Source organism: Tamandua tetradactyla, chromosome 3, assembly GCF_023851605.1.
Source record: "Tamandua tetradactyla isolate mTamTet1 chromosome 3, mTamTet1.pri, whole genome shotgun sequence".
Taxonomy (NCBI): Eukaryota; Metazoa; Chordata; class Mammalia; order Pilosa; family Myrmecophagidae; genus Tamandua; species Tamandua tetradactyla.
This window is the reverse complement of record NC_135329.1, coordinates 128682673-128697820: the sequence shown is the minus strand read 5'-3', so window position 1 is coordinate 128697820 and position 15148 is coordinate 128682673. Positions and strand designations below refer to the sequence as shown.

At 35.7% G+C, this 15148-nt stretch overlaps 1 protein-coding gene and 1 non-coding gene across 8 annotated transcripts in view; both read left to right on the top strand.

Moving 5' to 3' along the window:
• CCDC148 (coiled-coil domain containing 148) overlaps nt 1-15148 on the top strand; it is a 354676-nt gene that overhangs the window by 182484 nt on the left and 157044 nt on the right. The gene's annotated exons all lie outside the window — the stretch shown is intronic.
• LOC143678592 (small nucleolar RNA SNORA26) lies at nt 13596-13717 on the top strand. The gene has a single exon (XR_013173372.1). It is a non-coding gene; the product is annotated as a small nucleolar RNA SNORA26 (small nucleolar RNA).

Below are 15148 nucleotides of genomic sequence, written 5' to 3'. Positions count from 1 at the left end.
ACAAATGTTTCATTTGATTCTAGCAGCTTGCTGGGAATTCCTTTTTGTGTGTGAGAGAGGCAGACTAGAGAAGGAATAAAGTTGAACAAAAAATGACAAAAATGATCTGTAGGTGCCTGAGGCATTTATAATAAAAATAAACAGATTTCTAGACATGAAAGGACCATGGAAGACATGTTAAAAGTGATTTTTCTGGGCTCTGTGCCTATTTCTTTGCTTTCATAAAAGATAGGGCTTATAAAAGACATGTGTTGAATGCCTGAGTATTTGAAAATGATATGTTACTTACTACTAATAAGTGATTATTTTAAAGATAATTTTTCTTAGTATATAGCATAATTTATCCATTTACTCATCCAACAAATATTTATTGAGCACCTACCTTGTGCCAGGCAGTATGATAGGCACTAGCCCTAGAGATGAGTAAGATGTCCTTAAAGAACTTAGATTCCAATAGAAGAGCTATACATGTAGGCACATAATTATTATCATGTACAGTAAGTACCATAGAAGAGATTTATACTAAAATTATAGGATTTCAGAGGAGGGCATACAACCTACAGGAGGGGGGCAGCAGGAAGAGGCAACCATTTGGTCTAGAAAATGAGAAGTGAGAGGATATTCCAGACATGGGGACTGATGAAGCGCTCTCCCACAGGCCAGAAATCGTGGGTCAGAGTACAAAGGCAGTTTGGAGCTACTTCTTTGCAAAGGATGTATCAGAGAGTAATGAGAGAGTAGCTAGAGGTAGGCATGTGTTAGGTTTTGCAGAGCCTTTTGTGCTGTCTCATGGAGCTAGAGTTTTAATCCATGTGTGCAGTGAGGAGCCATTGAAAAATTTTAGTGGGAGTCTGACAACTTTTAGGATCAGTCTGGTAGCTGGGGCAAGGATGGACTTTATGACAACAAGGTTGGAGGTGAGGAGGGCAGCTAGACATCTACTGGATAAAAGATGACAGTGGTCTGAAGTAGAATCATGGAGAGGGAGGGATAGAGTGAAGTACACAGAAATGTGTGAGGAAGAAGGAAGAAGGTGGCCAGGTTTCTAGCTTTTATTACATTGTGGATATATTCATTCATTTGAAAGATTTTTTTGCAAGGGCTGAATATATGCCAAGGACTCTTCTCAGGGAGTCAAATGTTGAAAAGACCCACAAAAATCTCAACCCTCATGAAGCTTATAACGGAGGTTAGGATGAACAAACAAAATAAGAAAAATGCATAGTGCACAAAAGTGATAAGTACTATGGAGAAAAAATATTAAGCAAAGAAAGGGATAGGAAGTCTTGGGGAGAATGTTGAAAATTTAGTTGGCCTATCCATGGGCAGCTCTATTGAGAAGATGACAGTAGAACAAAAACCTGAATAAGGGTTGAGCAAGCTGCATGTCCAAGGATATGTATTCTGGGTAGAGGAAATAGCAAGTGCAAAGGCACTTCCTATTGTGTTTGAGGAACAGAAATAAGAGGTGTGTTTGAAGTAGAGTGAACAAGGGTGGAACGTTATCTGACCTGAATTAGATCCCTCTGACTATTGTGAATAGACTAAAGGGATTAGGGAAGAGGCTGGCAGATCCATTAGTGGGCTTTTGCAATATGTCAGGCAAGAGATGATGGTATGGAATGGTAATATACAATGATACATTGCACAACCTGGTGGAGTTGGAGGCATGAGTGCCCTGTGCCCAGTTTCTTCCCAGATGCTAGCTTCCTTTCTTCCCCAACTCATTTGGTACATCCAGCTCATCCCCCTCCTTAACCTGCTACCATCCCTCAGCTCCCTCTCCTCTGTGACTCACTACTACCTTCTTCTCTGCATCTCCTTCCACCCCCAGGTTTAATCCTCCTCTAGTAATCCTTCTTTTCCCACTCTTGCCATAAACTTTTACCCCAACCAGTTCCCAGCCATATACTTCTCTCAGACCCTTTCTTTCAAACCCTACCCCCACCTTTCTCCCTTAGGCTCTTCCCTTTTCTCAGCACTTAACATAGCTCCACCTTACTCCCAACTGCCCACTCTCCAGATATTATAACTAAACTTTTGTGATGGTTATTTCCTTTTACTATCTGGATAAGCAACCCTAAACAATATAATTTATTTTTGCCCATGTCTGAAATTTTGTGAATGGAGTCATATAATATGTTGTTCTATTGTGTGTGGCAACTTTCTCTCAATATTTTATTGTTGTATGTGACTGTGGTATACCACCATGTTTTAATCCATTTTTATGTTGATGGACATTTGAGTTATTTCTAGTTTGGAATTAATGGGAACAATAATGCTGTGAACATTCTGACATATGTTCCCTGGTGTAAACATTTCTGTAGGTTCTATATCTAGGAGTGGAGATGCTAGATCATAGGGCACATGTATCTAAAACTTCACAAAATTCTACACACTTTTTCTCAAAAGGGTAGTACTAATTTATAGTTCCACTAGGTGACTAGACAAGTTTCCATTTTGCAAAATACTTGTTAACACTTGTATTTGCAGTTTTTTTAAAAAATGGTGCCAATCGGGTATATGTGTAGTGGCATTTCACTGGGGTTTTAATTTGCAATTCTTTGACCTCTAAAGAGGTTGAGGGCCTTTTCCTATTTTTTCCCCTTTTCATATTTTTAATGGCTGTTTGGATTTTGACTTTGGAGAATCGCCTGTTCGGTTCTTTTGCACATTTTTTTCCTATTGAGTTGTTTGTCTTTTTCTTATCAATTAGTAGTTGTTCATTAAATATCTTGAATATAAACCTTTTGTAGGTTATATGTGTTTCAGATATATCTGCCTACTCTGTGGCTTTCATTTTCATTCTCTGTGTTGGGGCTTTTTAATAAAGAAAAGTTTTAAGTTTTAAAGTAATGTATTTCTAAATCTTTGTCTTTATGGTTAGTTCTTTTGCATTTTGTTTGAGAAATCTTTCCCTACCCTCAAAGTCATATATATATTTTCCTTTCAATTTTATGAAAGTGTTATTATTTTTTGCTTTCATGCTTAGGTCTGTGACCTACTTGAAATTATTTTTATGGTATGAGCTACAAATCTAATCTTTTCAGTCCAATTTTTAAATAATAAATGTACCCAGCACTTTTTATCCTTACGGTCTGTTCTTTTTCAGTGCTTTGAAGTTCCATGCGTATCATTAGACAAGTGTTCACAAATGCACAGATCAATATCTGTACTCTTTATTCTGTTTCATTTGTCTGTATGTCACCGTGGGTCAATGCTATTCTGCCTTAGTTATGATAGTTTTGTAATAAGTGTCTACAAAGGTAGAAGAAAAAGCCTGCCTACTGGTATAAATCTCCCTGGCAATGTGGTACCTGACTCCCAGGGATGAACCAGAACCCTCACTGGAACAAGAAAACCTTCTTGACCAAAAGAGGGAAGAGAGAAATGAGACAAAATAAAGTCTCAGTGGCTGAGAGATTTGAAATAGTGTTGAGAGGTTATCCTGGAGGTTATTCTTGCATATTATATAGATATCCTGTTTTAGTTTATGGTGTATTGGAGTGGCTAGAGGGAAGTACCTGAAACTGTTGAATTTTGTTCCAGTAGCTTTGATTCTTGAAGAAGACTGTGTAATTATATAGCTTTTACAATGTGACTGTGTTATTTTGAAAGCTTTATGTCTGATGCTCTTTTTATCCAGGGCACGGACAGATGGGTTAAAAAAAAAAAAAGGATAAAGATATAAAATAATAGGGGGAGATAAAGGGAAAAAATGGGTAGATTGAAATACTGTGGGTCAGTGAGAGAGGGGGTCAGGGGTATGGGATGTATCAGTTCTTTTTTTTCTTTTTATTCCTTTTTGGGAGTGATGCAGATGTTCTAAAAATGATCATGGTGAAGAATACACAACTATGTGAGGCTACTGTAAGGCATTGATTGTATAATATTGTTGGACGGTATGTGTGTGGCTATTTCTCAATAAAAATAAATTTTTTTTTTAAAAAGTATCCTCTTGCCAGCGGACACAGCAAGGGTTCAACTGTGTTACAAGTTTTGACTGCTACCAGGGCACTTTAAATTCCTGGGCCCAACCAAAATGGGGAAGAGACAAGTGAGACAAAATAAAGTCTCAGTGGCTGAGAGATTTCAGAGTCAAGAAGTTATCCTGGAGGTTATTCTTATGCATTATATAGATGTCCCTTTTCAGTTTATGGTGTATTGGAATGGTCAAAATGAAGCACCTGAAACTGTTGAGCTGTGTTCCAGTAATCTTGAATCTTGAAGAAGATGATAACTATTTAGTTTTTACAGTGTGACTGTGTAATTGTGAAAACTTTGTGTCTGATGCTCATTTTATACAGGGTTATGGACAGTTGAGTAAAAATAATAATAATAATAATAATAAGGATAAAAAATAAATAAGAGGGGGCGATGAGGGGTAAAAATTGGGTAGAGTGAAATACTGTGGGTCAATGGGAGGGAAGGGTAAGGGATATGGGATGTATGAGTTTTCTTTTTTCTTTTTGTTTCTTTTTCTGGAGTTATGAAAATGTACTAAAAATGATCATGGTGAAGAATTACACAACTGTGTGATAGCGTTGTGAGTCATAGTATAATATTGTTGCACTGTACATGTGTGGATATTTCTCACCAAAAATATTTTTTAAAAAAGCCTACATCTGGCAATGGTGGCTCAGTAGCAGAGATCTCTCCTGCCACGCTGGAGACCCGGGTTCGTTTCCCGGTACGTGCCCACATAAGAAAATAAAAAAGCCTACCTAACTTGTTGTTATTCATAAGTCTTGGACTTTTACATTTCCATGTACACTTTAAAAACAGTTGGTCAAGTTCTAAAAAAAAGAAATCCTATTGAGGATTGTTTAAAATTGTAATGAATATCTTTATCAATTTGGCAAGGAGGAGAGCTTTACAAAATTAAGTATTTCAATTAGAGAATGTATTATATATTTTAACTTATTTTGGTCTTTTAAAATTTTAATCTCTCTCATAAAGTCTTATAGCTTCTTTGCTAGATTTATTTCTAAGTACTTGGTATTCTTTATGTTATTGCATGTAGTATCTTTTAAAAGTTATGTTTTATGTTTGTTACTAGAACATAGAATATAATTTTATATTGATTGTATAAAACTTAATGCACTAATATTAATGTATATTAACATTAAATATGTTTTTTAATTCTAATAATTTATAGATTATGTTAGGTTGTCTGTGTATAGAATATTACTATCTATGAATGACAATTTGCTTCTTCTTTTCCATTCTTACATCTTTTATTTATTTTTCTTCCCTTACTTCATTGACCTGGACCTTCCATATACTGTTGAAAATAAGTGCTGATAGAGGCCATCTTTGTGTTGCTGTTGATCTAAAAGAGAAACCTTTCAGATTAAGGAAGTTCCCCACTATTCCTAGTTTATTGGAAGTGTGTGTGTGTGTGTGTGTTTGTATACATCCACACATAAGAATGGGTATTAAATTTTATGAAATGCTTTTTTTGCTTCTATGCTTTCCCTTTTTTCTGTATTTTTCCTTTATTTTATATCCCGTTTTTTATTCTGGATAGTTTCTTCTGATATATCTTCTGGATTATAAATTCCTTCCTCAGATGTTTCTAATCTGCCATTAAATTCATCCACCAAATTCTTAATTTCAGTTATTATAGTTTTAATTCTAGAGTATCTACTTGCTGCTTTTTCAAAATTTGAAATATCTATTTTTATAGTTTCTAATTCCTTGCTTGAAAATTTAAGCTAAACTTTTATCTTCATGATATGGTAGCATGGTTTTTCCACAGTCAGTTTTTTATAATTCTTGTGGAATTTCAGGTGTCTTTTTCCTGGTTCTGGCTCATACTGTAGCTTCTCTTCATGTTGTTTTTCCTTATCTTGTTCTTTGGTTATTTGCTAAATATTGAATTTAAAATGCTTATGGAAATAATTCAAATCCTAGTAGATGTTACCCTCCTCTAGAGAATATGCCTAACAGCACTAAAAGCCCAGGACCAAGGCTTGAAGATTTTTGAGTTACTCATATTCTCCAGGGACCCCCCTAGAGCAGAGGTGTTTCACTTGGGCTCTGTCCTTGGTGGATGCTGGGCTCCATCCCCTATCCCTCCAGCCTGAGGAATCCACAGCTCTGCTTCTGGTCAAATGACTCCATGGCAAAAGCAGGCTCCTGTTGGACAGCCCTTCAAACCCACTGATTTTTCCAGAGTGCTGCTCCTTGTCTCACCTTCCTGACTTACTTGGCAAGGGCCCCCAATGCTCTCCTCTCATTTTTCCAATGAAAAGCCCTCCTTGACCCATTGATTCCTTAATTCCTTAAAATCTTGTTAGCTCTTTAATGATTTTAAGAGGTTATTATTTTTAATTTTTTTAATGTGGGCCAATTTTTAAGTTGTTAGCAGAAAGTTTGGTCTGAAATACCTAAACTGCCATTATTGATTTAATTTTCAAATAAATGTAATTATGTTTTTTAAAAAGTGATTCAATTTAAAGAAAAATATTAATTTTACAGATTTTCTGTAAATCTGGTGATTAGAGGACGCTCTAATGACTGATGTTTGTCAAACACGGCTGTGATGAATAGGACAAGGTACCAATCAGGCTGACCTGGTTCATGTCTTCTTTAGATCACTCATGAGCTCATTAACCTTGAACTAGTTACTTAACCCTTCAAAGCCTCTGTTTCCTCATTCATAAAATAAAAAAAGTCAAAGACCCAACTCACTGTGGTATTGCAAATCACCTGGCATACTTTCTGGCATTTTGTAAATTTTACTTAAGTGTCAATTATTACTTTCTCTACTTGTGAGTCAGGGGTAAAAATGGTAAAGTTATGTTTAGGTCAGTCATTATTCTCCTTGATTATGACAAATATTTAGCATAATTTGAAACATTCTTTGTAGGTGTAAACCGTTAAATATCAGGTATAGTCATCATTACCTCAAAGGAACATAGGGTAATTTATAGTAGCTCTCTGAATCCTCCAGAGTACTCTTTGCATGAAATAGTTAACCCATTGTGAATTTTTCAGGTTATGTACTGCCCAACTTTGATCTATGGAGATGGCACCACACTCTTGAGTTTTGCTGTGCTTTACTCTGCACCTCTATATGCAGTAGCCCTGGGAAAATTCTTCAGTAATGACATTTTCTCAGCATATGTGGAATATAATTTGAAAAGCATAATAGGATAAAGTAGCTGTGGTAATTAATCCTGACAGTTTTATGCTTTAAAAAATTTCTTGAATTCTAGTTTCTGCCCTTGCTTTAACTGCCGGTGTGGTCTTAGACAAATCAATACTTCTAGGCCTAAATTTCCCCATCTGTTAAAGAAGAGAGTTGGTCTAAATTACCTTCATCTTTAAAATTCTATGATTCACATGTAAGATGTGATTTTAATATCTCTGCAGTGGTTTGGCATGAGTGAATTTCTAGTATTATTTGGGCCTTTGGAATTTGTATTTGTTAGGCCAATAATTAACATTACATATAATGTTTTTCCTTTTGTCATATTAATAAAGCATGCTTATTCTAGAAAAAAAGTGTTACATTTAAAATAATGGGGTTTAGTGTAACCTAAGAGGCCTTTTCAAAATTTGTTCTAGCACCACGATTATCTATGTATAAATGACAATATTGGACTCCTACTTAGTTGACAAGTGTTTCTAATGGCTGAAAGAAAAGTCCTCATCAGAGATAATGGAAATGCAATTTTGTGTGTCTAAATGAAGTTTCAGTTCACCTAATGTGACACTTCATGCCCAGTCTTAAAGCTGACTCAATGGTATAATGAGGCAGTTTTGAATGTAAAGCTAATAAATTTCTAGTGCCTGATTCTGGCCTGGTAAGACTTTTGAAAAACTGCAGATCATATAAATAATTTACAACTAGTATTACTATTTTATAAGTTAATCCTTTTATTTAATTAAGTAAATTTACTTTTTTTTTTTTTAGAGAAACTAGGCATTCTTTTCTTTAAAAAGAAAGAAAGCCTGTCAGGAATCTGCTGGTATAATTGTAATTCTTTGGTTTTAAAGTGAATACATACTCAGGTCAGAAACTTCTTTAGGTACTTACAAGTACCACTAATGATGCACATGGGTGATTATTTCTGTAACTTCCATTGCAGGTAAAATGCTTACAGTAATATGTACTTCTAAAAAAGCCAACATGACTACTTCCATTTTTTCTGAAGCAATAATAATTTCTCCAGAGATTTTTTCCATTTAATTTTTCTCCATCAAGAATGCTTTACAAAATACTTTGAATAAATATAACCAACTGAAACTCTGACTTCCAGCTGTCACCAAAAGTCTGCAAAGAATATACTTTGATTATAAAACTGGATTCACAGGGATTTGTGAAAAAAGAGACTCTAGACACCACAGAACCGTTAGACCCCTTTGTTCACATAAATTCCCTAGGATGAAGCCATAGAGAATTGTTAAGATCAAAAAGTTCACTCTGTCTTCTTTGAGAAAGAAAAAGCTTAATTGCTGCATAGAAGCAAAAGGCCTGGCCCTTATTCATGCATTCAGGTGCTCTGAATGGAAACCTATTATATTTTATCAATCTAAACAGTGTGATGATCACACTTTAGTCATCTTCCTTATTTTCTTATTTTGCAAAATCCTTTGACATATATTTTTCTGTCATCAAAACTATCTTCTGAGAGATATTCCTAAGTCACAGATAAGGAAAATGAGTCAAAAAATTGGCCTGCCAGAAGTGATATGTATATAACTGATATTTGATTTGGGACTAGAATTCATTCTGCAGATTCTTAGCCATTTCCAAAAGACTACAGGATTCCTCTTTGGTGTATACTGATAGAGGAATAAAAGGGAAAAGGCTGCTCAAAGAAAATGAGGAAAACGTTCTTCTTTCCTCTTTGGCCTTTTATGTATTCCATGCCTTCCAATATGCATGCACGTCAAGTCAGTTGACTTTGTGCCCAGTTGGGCGTGCAAAATTTTGTCACCATCTAGCTACTAATTTACACAGATTGGTTTTTATCTTTCATATGACCCTGTTAACTTGGTTCTTCCATGAAATCTTTTCCTCCTTTACTTTGGAGAATCCTCTTTGTCCCAGTTCTCCTCCTAATCCCTGCTCAGACCTGAAATAAAATATCTGACCATGTTACTTTCATGCTTAAAACTTGTTAATGGCTTCCTATGACCCTTAGCAGTGCTGCCTAATGCCCTTGGACCCAGTGTTCATGTCAAATAATCTCTAATATCACATTAATTCCCCTAAAATTAAATCCACAGAAACTATAATCAACCTACACGCATTATTTGAAAAAAGAGTAATGTAAGTAAGAATAAAGTAATTAAATATAAAATAATATACATTTCAATGTATAAATGCTTGGGCATGACAATACCAGAAGACCCAATGACCAGATATTTGCATTTATGTGTAGAATCACAGTGACCATGAAGGCAGAAAATGCAAATGGATACAAATATTTGTATTCCTTACTCAAATCCACAAGCAGCGTTGCTATCCGTGACATTATTTTCTAAAACAGTGAAATTTGGGGATATAATCTCTAGCACTATTTTATCTAACTTTAATGTGAATATGAACCACCTGAAGATCTCATTAAATTGCAGATTCTGGGGTGGAGTCTGAGATTCTCCCAGGTGATACATATTCTGCTGGTACATGGCTAACAGGTTGAGTACCCAGAGTCTAGGCTAGGGAATTTTATTTGTATCCAGAGGCTAATGACATGCAGGTATATTCCATTTAAAATTTGAAGCCCCATACAGGACACTGTGAATTCTAGTGTAGGGTTATCTATGTACTGAAATAACTGCCATCTTTGAATAGAATCATGGAAATCAGCTAGCTTAGGTTCTGATCCCAGAGCAATTGGCCAGGAAGCTGCAGAGAAAACACTATCCCCTTCCCTGAAGAGCCAGTGACTGTGGTTGGAATCCTTTATGCAAGGGATTTGCAGTATTTTTCAGGAGGTACAGTAGAGCAACGTAAATCCTGCTGAGCCAAAGTTGAGACTTTAATCTCATGCATGTATCTATTCAGGTATTCAGGTGCTTGAGAATCTGCATGAGAGATGATGATGGAGGGATGGCATAGCATCTGAGCCCTTTGGGCAAGTAGTGGTGAACATGGCCCCATTTCTGTGAGGAACCCAGAATCACTGTGGCACAGAAGAACTGGAGGGAATACAGGGTTGGTTAGCACCTTGGGTGTTTGGTGGCTTTGTGAGCACGTTGAGATGTCATTCTTGGTGAATACCTGAAGGAACAGCAGCTGCAGACTTGGTAGATGCAATGTAGAGATGGCAGATTCCTCACTGGGGTCTAGTAAGAAAGAGGTAAATGCCTTTCAGACACAAGCTTGTTTGTGAACCTCCCTACTGATCCCTAGAAATACTTTGGAATACAGTGGGCTGAATTCCTATGGGTGGAGTTGAGCATGATGAGCCAGTAAAATTTGTAAACAAATGTTAAGGTGACCACATTTATAGTCATATTTGAGAAGGCCTGGGGACATTGGGTATATATTGTTATTTACTACTGAGAAGCATTGAGCACCTCCTTCCCTGTTGTTCTCTCTATATTGTGCCTATTATCCCCATAATATACACCTTTTATATATCTTCAGCTCCTTTTTTAGTTTGACATCTTCTACGGCAGGTCTTTATGACTCTACCAAAAACTTCTTGATCTTTATAAAATACTCATCAAGGAGTGTCTTGATTTAGAACCATAATTTGTGGTGCAGAAAGCAGGCCCTTTTCTTTTCTAGGCCCTTATTATATCCTCCAGTCTTTTCCAAAGTTATGATCTCCAACTAGAAGAGAAATGAATCATGTTCTTGAGACTTCAGTTTTCTGAGACAAGTCTTCAAAGTCCAAGAGATACATTCTGAATTTCTTTGTTTCATTCTTTCACAATGAATGAGCAGAAACATTGGTGTTCTTAATTCTAGGCAAACTCTCCTCCAATTTTCACTGAATACCCCTGGAAGATAGATTTCTTATCCCCATATCAGGCTTGCATTCTGCAGTCCCTTTATTTAGTAAGCTACCAGGCATCCATTTCTGGCACAGTCCTGTGTATCCTACTCTCTAAGGCAAGGGACTCTGCTGCTTCATCAGGTCTTAGTCCAAACTTCCTGGGAGAATTTCGTAACTGATATATATATATATATAGTTGAGGCATTATCTCTATAATTCCTCCTTTTCTTATCTATGTCATATTCTTTTATGTACTAAAGAATTGGCAGTAGTTGCACTTTTTTTCTTAATTAAATTCAAGGATACTTCATTCCATTCTGTCAAAGAGCTGTACTTCCCCTTCCATAATCCAAAAATATTAAGAGGTATTTATCAAAACCTTCTCTTCTATCAAGGAGATCAGCTTGCATTTTTAACCCATATTTTGGACTCTAGATTTAGAATATACTCTCCTTGCCCCAAGATTGTTTCAAGATTATACTTCTTATGCCTGAAATTAAGCAACAGCAATTTTTACTTTCCCCAGAAATTCCCTCTATAAATTTTATGAAAACCTTATGGATTGCCGCTTTTAAGTTTGTGGGATAATTTTCCTGTCTTCTCAGAGCTAACTTATAACTGGCTCTTATAATGAACCAGGTAAAACAGCTCTGCCTTTTGGACTTGGAAATGAGAAGAGGAAATGGGAAAAAAAGATTGAAAGAAAACAAAAGATGAATTAATATAATTTGATTTACTCTAGGGAGGCAGGGAAAATGTAAGATGCCTTAAATATCCAAGCTGAAGTGACTTGAGGAATAGAGAAATGAGAAGAGTGATTTATTTTTATGACAAAATCAGTAAGTTTGGTTTTAAAGCACTTCTTTAAATGATAGTTATATCCCAAAATAAATATTTCCAGTAGGTAACATTTTATCTGGTTTCATCATAAAATAGAAATTTTGCAAGCTACTTATACACCAGTGAATTATTAACTGAGAGATACAGAAGTATACTCATAAAACCTTCAAAGTAGCTCATTCTCCTTAAAAATCTACTTCATTAATTCCATTCACTGGTGAAAGTGAACGTGTTGATGATTATGCTGAAACAGAGAATGGGATCAATTTCATGAAGGCAATATGTTGTGAATGTTTACAATGCTTGATTATTGTAAATACTAAGCAATTATTTATATAATCTCATCTAGTAATTTAATCTAAAATCATAACCAACCCATATTGCTTATTTTTCTAAGGAGCCATTTTCCCAACATTCATCTATAAAGTCTATAAGCAGTAAATGAAATTCAGGAACTGTCCTCTAACAGAGTACACCTTTGTGACTTCTGTCTGCCAACATTGTGGCTTTCACGCTTTGTTAAAATATTAAGAATGCTTTCTTTAGTAAGAGAAGTACCCCCACCTGAAAAAGTAGTTCCCATAGGGTATATATATAACATGTGTCACAAGGATGTGTGCCAAAAGAACTTGAGTTCTGTTTGTATTGCCATTTAGAAACCTGAGCAATCTGTCTTCCTGAATGGATTCAGCTTTCTTCTGCTTGCTAACAAAAGCAACATTTGGATGGACAGTCAGGAGGGTTGGTATCGGCTGTCAAAAGTGATAATAATTCAAACTTCCTCAAAACCCTAGGTTTACCTGTGATATGTTCTCTATATGAACATTTCTTAGGAGTAGGTGTCATCTGAGACACTTGAGTGTAGCTTTAGTGGCCAGAGTTATCAGGATCAAAGACTGTCCACATAAAATAAAGCAACCTCTCTTTTGCTATTTTCTTCTGTCCTAAATGACACAAAGGTCACTGTCACTCATGTACTCTTTCTGACTCTAGTGTAAGCCTTTGTACAGTGATACCCCCCTTCTGTAGAGAACTTCACCTAGGCAAGCCAGCTCACTTACTTTTCATATGAGATTTTTGTCATAAATCATAAAATACGCAAGTAAAATAAAATACAAATTTACAAATTACTTTAATGAAAAATGAAAGTAAAATTTTAATGTTAAGCAAGTTGACATTAATATCTTATTAATTTTCAATAAATTTGAAATGCTATAGTTACATATCTCCTTAAATTCTAACTGCAGGAACATGTTTGAGTCTTAAAAATCCAACAGTTTAGCATAAAATTTTGCAATCTTCTATCTCATGCTTGAAGACAGACCTATAATATGGTATTCACCAAAGAAGGGAAAAAATGTGTATATGTATTCCTTACGGAGCATATAAGTATAGATTCTGTTTTGTTCTGTTATTCACTTCCCTTTTGAACTGAAGTTCTTTCAAAAGATGACTTAGCTTGAATTCTGCCCAAAGTAGAGCCTAGGGCTTATGTGCAGACAATTTATTTTGGGAAATAACTTCAAAGCAGAGACTGGAATGAATCAAACAGGAAAGGAGGAAAAGCCATCCCAGGGTGTATAACTTTGTTGGTTGCCATTATTCAGTCTGTGTAGCATTATCCAGTCAGTCAGTAGCATTATTCAGTCTGTGTTCAGTACTACTAGGGAACCCTGTGAGGAACCCTAGAGGAGTGTTTTACAATTCCTCTCCTGAGGGATGGAAAAGTGAAGGATATATGCACCAGCTTCCATCCACCATTGGCCGAGAATTATCCAATAGGCCTTTTCCATTCCGATTTAAGATTGTTTCAGTGCTTTTAGAGACTAACACGGAAGGGTAGAATAAATCTCCATGAAACCCTGGGAAAAGGTAGTAAAACTCCTTTTTGAATCCTGCCTGGAGTTACACTGAGCCAGAAAAAAAGTCTGTTAAGTTTAAGCACTTACCTTATGACAGTTTTGTACAGCATGCAGCACAAATAAGTTCAAACTTAACCCTAGCTTTGACAGTACATTCAGGCAGTATGTTGGTATTTGGTGCTCTCCAGACTTTTCTGGATGGACAAATGGTGTTTTTCAATAAATAAGGGAATTTTGAAACTTTAGTTTTGTTCAAAGGTAAAAGAATCCAATGTAAATAAGATGTTGTTTTTTTTTTCTGGAAACACTTTTCAATTTGTCTTCAAGAATAAACTTTGGTTAGTCATCCTGTGTATAAAAGAAAAAAAAAAGAATCACCTAATAGAATATAAATGTTCTTATACTTCCAGATTTGCACATGCATCAGAATGAGCAGGTGTTTACAAAATATTTCACATGAGGGAGCAGAGAACCCTTATTTGGGCAGAAAATGGAAATAGGTGCCACAACTGAGGTGAGGTTGAAGTGCCCTTATGTCAGACCTGTGAGCAACTGGTTGCTATGACAATAGATGCAGTTAAAATGTAGCCCAAGAGGATGTGAGGTAGGGCACAAGAGATGTCTGAAACATCAACTGATACAATAAAGAGGTCAGGCAAATTAAATCCGCAGTGAGATACCACCACAATTCCATCGCAATGGCTTAAATCATATAATTATCCCCCCACCAAAAAAATAAAAAATCTGACAATATTAAGTGCTAGTGAGCAGGTGGAGCAATTAGAATTCCCATACATTCCTGATGGAAATACAGAATGGTACAGACATTTTGGAAAGACGGTTCAGCAGTTTCTTATGAAATGCAACATATAATTCATACTTACCGATGATCCACTAATTCCACTCCTAACTATTTATCCAAGTGAAATGAAAGCTTATGTTCACATAAAAGCCTATACACACGTTTAGAGCAGTTAAATTCTTAATCAGCAAAAACTGGAAACAACCCCAAAGTACTTCAAATAGTGAATGAATAAACCATCTGTGATACATTCATACAATGAAATATTTCTCAGCAACACAAAGGCATTAACTATTGATACATGCAACAACATGGATATATTTCAAATGCACTTGGCTAAGTGAAAGAAGCCAAATCCAAAAACTACATACTATATAATTACTAGGGCCTGGAGTTGGGGAAAACATTGACTACAAAGGAGCACATGGAAATTTGGGGGTGATAGAATTGTTGTATATCTTGATTCTGGTAATGGTTGTAAGACATTTAAAAGGAGGGATTTTACTGTAAAAAAATTATACCTGATACAAACATTTTCTAAAAGAGGCAAAGAAACGTTTTCTGGCATATATGTATAATTTTCTAATTTCCTATATCTTTATTCACTGAATTGAGAGTAAAGGACTGATCAGTCTGGAGAGAAGAGGCAGAATATAGGCATTTTTCACAGGTGAAGCTGA